Here is a 7239-nt window from a genome sequence, read left to right as displayed (position 1 = left end):
TTGTGAGGGAATGACGCGAAACACTGGGGACAAAGTTTAAAATAGTGCTGTGTTAATATTTTTATCAGAAATTAAATATAAAATTGATTTTCTAAATTCTATATTTCAGTATTCTGAAATAAAAAACACGAATTTGTAAAAAAAAATTTTTTATTTCAGAAACAATTTTTTTCTTTTTTTAAATCAGCAGTGGGGACAAGTGAAGGAATGACATATTGGTATATTTTAATTACCTAAAATAAGTAAAAAAAAATTGATAATTTTATTTTTATTCTTTTGTTAGCTTGCATTCTTAAAGACACTTTCCCTGAATTTTTTTTTTCGTAAGCCGTAAAACAAACATAAAATATACTGGGGACATGAAAATGACTGTTTCTGTGAGTAATACATATTTGAGTAATACTGTTTCTGAGCCATATTTGAGCGATATATACGGGAAGGTGGGGTAATACGGCATTGATAAGATTCGAGGGCCTGTTGGATCTTAATTGTTTGACCTAGAAACTGTTTAATTTAACCAAGTTACATATTAACTCTATGGGAAAATAGAAATACTAGAATTTCAGTAAAAAAACAGTCGACATCTTTGTTTTATACGATAATTTAATAAAATTATGCATGTTATTTACATGTGATGTAGTCAAGGCCATATTCGAGGGGGGTGAGGCCTGGGACAGTTGAAGGTCCGACGAAAACGAAACGAATTGTTGAAACGAAACATAACTATCAGGTTAAATCGTTATTGTTTCTTAGTGTATGGATCTTTAATAAACGTATAATAAATTGGATTAATATAATTTCAATAACTGACGGGCTTGATTTTTATTGCATGTTAGTGTCTGAATCTTTAATAACCGTATAAAAGGATGGATTAAAAATAATATTTAAAACTGTCCGGCTTAATCTTTATTGATTGTTAGTGTATGAATATTTAACAAACATAAACTGGACAGAAAATAATTTTTATAACTGTAATGATCAATAAATAAGGATAGCTTTAACAACAAGAGAACATTAGAGAGTTGACAAAGCAAAATAAACTTATCTACATAGATGCCATGAACTAACAGCACGACAATACAGTACGTCCTTCTCCTTGCCTCGTAAAGTGTAATTCAGAGTTTATCCATCAGAATAAGACAGAACTAATTTCGTTAAAATATTTAATGTTTGAGAAATGATAAAAGAAATCAAAGTCCAAACTTATTTTATGTGTCCTAAAAATAGAAAAAAAAAATACTGAAACTGGAAAAATAAAAATAATAAAGGCTACAACGGAGTAAAAAGCAATATAGATTACACAATAATTTCTTTACAATTCTACATCAGATTAATTTAATAAGTGATCTTAATAAAATTGGAAACTTTCTTATAAAGTTAATATTCCCAAATATTTGAGCAATACCTGACGTAATAATCCATTCAATGATTATTCAAGGATTGTCAATCTAAATTTCGAAAGCAAATTCAGTATTAAAAAAATTTTTAATAATATGACGGAGCAACTATTTTGAAGTGTGAAGCTTTTCTAGTACGCATTTTAAGAAAAGTTTATTGAAATAGATTTTTGAAACTTAACACTCACATCAAATATTGTATTTAGTAAAATTGAAAAATACATCTAGTGCTTTTTTACTAAACTTTAACACTTCGCGAGTATTTTAAAACGATATTCAAACTAATGTGAGCAACAAATGTACAATACAACTGTACAGAAACTGAAAATGCAGCATATACAGCATTATCAAATAATAAGACATGAAATAATATGGTTATTAAACTTTAAGGCCAAGTCTTAAATTTCAGTATAATGTCCCATAATGTCACGTTGAGGTGCATAGGGTAGGGATACTTATCTTATTAATGGATATATGATGCTATTTAAAAAAATTTAGTAAGTAAGGATTAATTTTTTGTGTGCATAATATAGAAATTAGATTAAAAAGTTTTGAGAAACACTGCCATGAATATGTATTTATTTTTAAATGTCATTATTTAAAAGATATTTCTACTTGCTCATTTACACCAAAAACATTTCTGAACAAACTAAGATAAATTAAGTTTTCCTTTTAAGTCCTTTCAAATTTTCTATACGTTAATTAAAAATCTCGAAAATTGTATTGATTGCTTTTTTTTAATTTTTAACTTTTTTAAAAATCTTAAAATCGAGTTTATTTTAATTATAAAAGTATTATATAAAGTCACTGACATATCCATCTTCCTGGAAAGTGACAAACATTTAATAGTTGTCGAAAGTTTGTAAATGTAAATCACAACAAACATAATGACTTAACAAATTCAAAATAAGTAAAATTTTTCTGTTTATACAAAAATTTACATACATAGAAAAGCTGTTAATATTTTTTAAACCATCAAAAGAAATTAAAAGCATTAAATAATTTGATGTTTATTATAATTTGTAAAACTTTATCAACGTTAATTTGTCAATATTTAATAAACCAAAGTATGTTGGAGAACTTTTTGTTGAAAAAGTATTTATGTTTATAAAAGAATACTCGATCGAAAATTAAACATTTTTTAGAGATCAATCACCAAGCATCTATTTTTAATAACCTACAAACACATTATAAGTTATATTTATGCAAATAAAAAAAATCAAATACCATTTTATAAAGTGCACATGCTATGAATACCAAAGCTTGTAGTACTCAAAATTAACTATTGCTTTTACAAATTTGTCTGAGATTTTCAGCTATAACGAGTTCGTTAAACATTATTTATAGGTTATATATTTAAGTTTTGACTAATCATTACAATAGTTTGCTTAAAGCTAACGGCAAATAAAAAAAATAATAACATGACGAATTCCATTATTCCAGACATTACAATTTTTTGAAATACAATGAAAGCAAAAAATTGTTTGCATTTTATGCTGACGTTGCTTCGCTTTTAAGTATATATATATTCTTTTTTGTAATGTATATTTATGGATACAATCATCCTGTTGGCACTTCGCATGATAATATAAATAAATTATGTTTTTATTTTTTAATTCTGATGAATTTCTTTTAATAAAAATGTCTTAAAGATGAAATATAGAAAAAATGCATAGTTATCAAATGTATCAACATGAAAATCATTCACCTTAAGTAAATTACAATAAGATTGTAATATTTATATTCCTGATATATTACAGTACACTAATCGGCATAAATTGCGCAACCGCGGGAAGATCACATAAAAATGAAATGTTTTTGTAGAGAGGTTCTTAACAAAAATCTAGCTCATAAGAGCGTACCAGTGTATTAAGTAGATTTTACGATTATGAAATAGTAGAATTAATGAAAAAATTTTTTTTCTTACATTGAAACAACTTTCTTAAAATGAGCAATCAGTGAAAAATTATGAAAAAACTATCATTATCTCATTATTTTCTTTTGAATCAATTATTAATGATAAAAAATTAGAAATAATACATTTAAACTACATTAAAATAATATATTAGTCGAATATAGCAAAAACAATTTATGTATTTAAAAACAAGAATGGAGAATTTTATTCAGAGCTAACATAGTCTATGCAAGGCAATGCAATCAAATTTTGATAGAAATTGTACATGGCAAAGATTTTGTGAGATTTTATCCCTAGTATTGTAATATAAAAAGGAAATATTACACAAGAAATTTTATTATATTCAGATATGTTACAAAGCAAAGTCTTTACATTTGCCCTATTTTTCTGATTTAAAGCAATATCAATCAACTTTTATTTGCAAAATGAGGAGATTATATGTAAAAATGACACCTGTTGCCGTAAAAAGCATAGTTTTCGTAAAGATAAACGCGCCACCGGCAGTTAAGGTTATACTTTGTTTTGATTTTAAAAATTGTGATAGTAAATAACCATGATGAAATGACTCTGAAGACGAGAGTAAGGAAAACGCCAAATCCGTAGCTTTCTGTCTTACCAACTGATCTTGCTTTTCAACCTTCGCTGCATAGTAAATTATAAAAAAACAAAGTAGCCCTTGAAATAATACTATTGTATAGTTTTCAATCTTGTGAGCACCATTTAAACTTAAACTGTAACCGATAAATTGCGCAAAAAACAGGAAGAAAGTTAAGAAATTTGTTCCAATAAGCCAAAAAACATGCAAAGAAAAAGCACATTCAGTTTCCGATACTAAGCTATGAGCATAAGAGTACTTTTCAATGAATATTGTATAGCTTGAAAATTTATTATTCGTCCCAGGATATGAAATAACATTTCCGCACTTTTTCACCATTTTGTTTAGGATATGGCACCAAGTGATGTAGATTATGCTTAATAGTGAAGGTATCACAGAGATGATTAGTCTAGATACAAGGTAATAGAGAGCAGTGAGGATTGATTTTGTGAAATCATCTAAAGGTAAATCAGTATAGAAAGTTATATGTTCGAAAAAGGATTTACCATCTTCGTTATTGGCGAGGAAATGTTTAGTTACTAATCCAAATACCACTGAATACGAAAGTAGGATTATTATAGTTGCACAGTTTACGATTAAGTTAAATTTCCTTACGATTGAGTTGCTCAAATTTCCAAAAGTCATGCGTCGGAACAATAAACTCGATATTTCCTCTTGTTTTATTTTCAGAGTTATCCAAGCTGCAAAAACAAAAGTCCTGATCAACAATGTACATATGCGCCTCTTTTTGCATTGGATATCCTTGCAATGATAAGCAATATCGTATATCAGTGCCAGAATCGAACATATTTGGATTAAAGGTATTATAATTAGTGACATCACATGAAGTAGAGCTTGCCATTTTGCTTTAGCACATTTTTCATTGCTTCGCATTCCTATGATGTAAAGTATCGTCGTAAAAAAACTACTCTTTTTTAGGGAATTTTTAGCTACGTTAAATACGCTTAGAAAACTCATCCTTTCCCTTAATATCAATCATTAATGATAATAAGTTAAAGACAATACATTTAAACAACTCATATTAAAGTCATGGCATCTAGCAGTGTTTAGAACGTTTCAAAGTTGGAAATTAATGTAAAAATATTTATTATTTTTCTCTTAAATTTTTTCCAAGTGCTAATTAACACACTTTAAAAAAGTTTTTATTTTTTTTTACTGTGGTCTTCCTTCAATCATAAAGGATAATTTTAACAAAGAGCTCTAAAGCAAAATGTAAAGGAAAGTATTTGCTATTTCGCTTTTCAGATCTTTTTTAGTGTGGTATCGTAAATAAATGTTAAGAAAATTTCACAAATTTCCAATAAATTTGATCAGAAATCCTTTTTATCGATAAAATAGTCTTGAAATATACAATTACAGAGACTTCTTGTAGTCCTAAATTTATAGAAAAGTACTTGTTATTTCCATTTTACCTATTTTTGTCATTCTGGTATTCTTTCAATGTAAAAACTGTTAATGAAAAAACCATGCATTTAAAAATGGCCTTGCGCGCAGGTAAATATGCTCTAAAAATCTTTTTCAGTACAATCATAAATATTATCTTTCACGAAATTGAAAATAAGGCATCTAAGCTCGCATAAAAATTGAGAAGATATAATGCATTTTGAATATCTGCAGAAGGACAAAATAATTCGAAAAATTATGTCCTTAATGAGTTATTTAAAAAGTAATTACTGAAGACTTTTTTAGTGAAATTATCATTTACATTTCTGTTGTTAGAAATTTTTACTATTTTAAATGTGGTTAGAAAACTTTAGTTCCATTTGTTTGTTTTAATTATGAACGGTTCATGATAGTATCACGTAACGAAATCATTTGTTCAAACCTTATGGAAAACATACAAAATTGTGCAATAACCGTAGAAACTTATTTGTTGATGAATACTAGTGTGTTATTAATATCCTATTGTTTTTCCTATTGTTTTAGTGTGTTATTATATCCTATTCCTATTTGTTTGTTTTAATCATAAATGGTTCCAAACAAAATGAAATCAATGAACCAAAACAAATGAAATCATTCGTTTAAACCTTACAAAAAATATACAAAATTGTGCAATAATCGCATAAACTAATTCGCAGATGGATACTAGTGTGTTATTAATATTGGTCAAAAATGTTATTGATTTTAAAATTATTCTACTTCAAATAAGAATTGAAGCCAGTAAGTGAAATATGAATTAACATAATTATAGGTTTTCATAGAAGGGCTATTTTTGAAAACAATTTATAATTATAAGTATAGGTTTATTGTAAAATTTGTTTCCAGTTAAGGGAGAAGTGTTGCATTTAATCTTTTTAATCAGCATCAGAGAAAAAACCATTTGCTAAATTCTTATTTGAGTTTAAAATTGGTGGTATCAAAATATTGCTTTCCGCTTTCTGATAAAATATGCATTTTTCTCTGCTACGCATTAAAAATAAGCTAAATTTATGTAATTATGGTAATATACTTTTCGAATTGTTAGTTCGTTTAAACGATTCCAAATTATTCCGAAATATAATCTCTCACACTATTTAAAAAAAAAAAACATTTGAGAATAAATTGTTCTAATAAGTAAGGGAAAGTTTTGCGCCTTGGACCACAGGTATCTTGGACGAAAGTAATTATTTGCACCTCTCAACATTGGAATATACAGGGTGTTTATAAAGTTCCGGACCCATTTTGATGTTTAATAACTCATAAATAATAAAGATAGATTAAAATTAGTAACATAAATGGTTAGATAGACTCAAAAGTTTCATGACCCTTGTCAATGAACTTCCACGTGTGCCCCCTTCGTCGCACGGAGAATATCAAGTCGATAATCAATTTCACGCCAGGGAGCGGCAAGCATGTCGGCATCCGCAGAGGCTATTGCGGTTGTAATTCTGGCTTTTAGGTCATCAATGTTCGACACGATCCTCCTGTAAACATTGTCCTTTATAAATCCCCAAAGAAAAAGTTCAGCGGCGTCATATCAGGTGATCAGGACGATATGCCTAGGAGGATGGCGTTTGCAACAGATATGGTATAGAAGGATAGAAGATGCTGCTGATTTTCTGAAGCGCATAATGTTCTCCGAGGCATCCTTTCACGTTTCTGGCATTGTTAATCGCCATAATGTGCGCATATGGGGATCTGAAAACCCCCATGAATACCGTGAGACACAAAGGGATTCCCCAAAGGTTAATGTGTGGTGTGGACTAATGCACGACCGAGTCATTGGGCCTTTCTTTTTTACAGAAAAGACGGTCTCATCAGTCGTATACTTAGACATGTTGGAAAACTTCGTATTTCCACAACTAGAAGAGCTTCAGCCACATGTCTTTTTG

This window comes from Parasteatoda tepidariorum, chromosome 5 (assembly GCF_043381705.1).
Source record: "Parasteatoda tepidariorum isolate YZ-2023 chromosome 5, CAS_Ptep_4.0, whole genome shotgun sequence".
In the NCBI taxonomy this organism is placed as follows: Eukaryota; Metazoa; Arthropoda; class Arachnida; order Araneae; family Theridiidae; genus Parasteatoda; species Parasteatoda tepidariorum.
The sequence above is the reverse complement of the archived record's forward strand: the minus strand, read 5'-3'. Positions refer to the sequence as shown.